Source organism: Aplysia californica, unplaced genomic scaffold (genome assembly GCF_000002075.1).
Source record: "Aplysia californica isolate F4 #8 unplaced genomic scaffold, AplCal3.0 scaffold00074, whole genome shotgun sequence".
NCBI classification, from domain to species: domain Eukaryota; kingdom Metazoa; phylum Mollusca; class Gastropoda; order Aplysiida; family Aplysiidae; genus Aplysia; species Aplysia californica.
The window spans coordinates 505,157-505,612 of NW_004797344.1; positions in this window are offsets into that span (position 1 = coordinate 505,157).

Sequence of the window (456 nt, forward strand, 5' to 3'; positions counted from 1 at the left end):
TGCAATAGCTTTGTTTGAGTAAGAGTTTTACGGCACTTTGCAACACAAATGAGTTATATAAGTGTCAAAGATTAGAGATTTTACTAGAATAAGAAAGTAGCTTACAAAGAAAAGAAGAAGATATAAGAACGATTATGTTTAATATGACAGAAGGAGCTATTTTGTGATAAGATAGAAGATGGCTTTAACAACTAGGTTGAATAAGAAAAAGGGGAGGCAGTGGTGGGATGTGAAAAAGGGGGAGGGGTTGGACTTAGTTGATCAAATGGATCAATATTATTGGGTCAGGTCAGAAAATCCAACAGGCCAGTGTATTGTAAGCAGACAGAATTCCACACAGATAAAGTTTGATGTTTGATCATTTCATGAAGAAGAAGAAGAAGAAGAAGAAGAAGAAGAAGAAGAAGAAGAAGAAGAAGAAGAAGAAGAAGAAGAAGAAGAAGAAGAAGAAGAAGA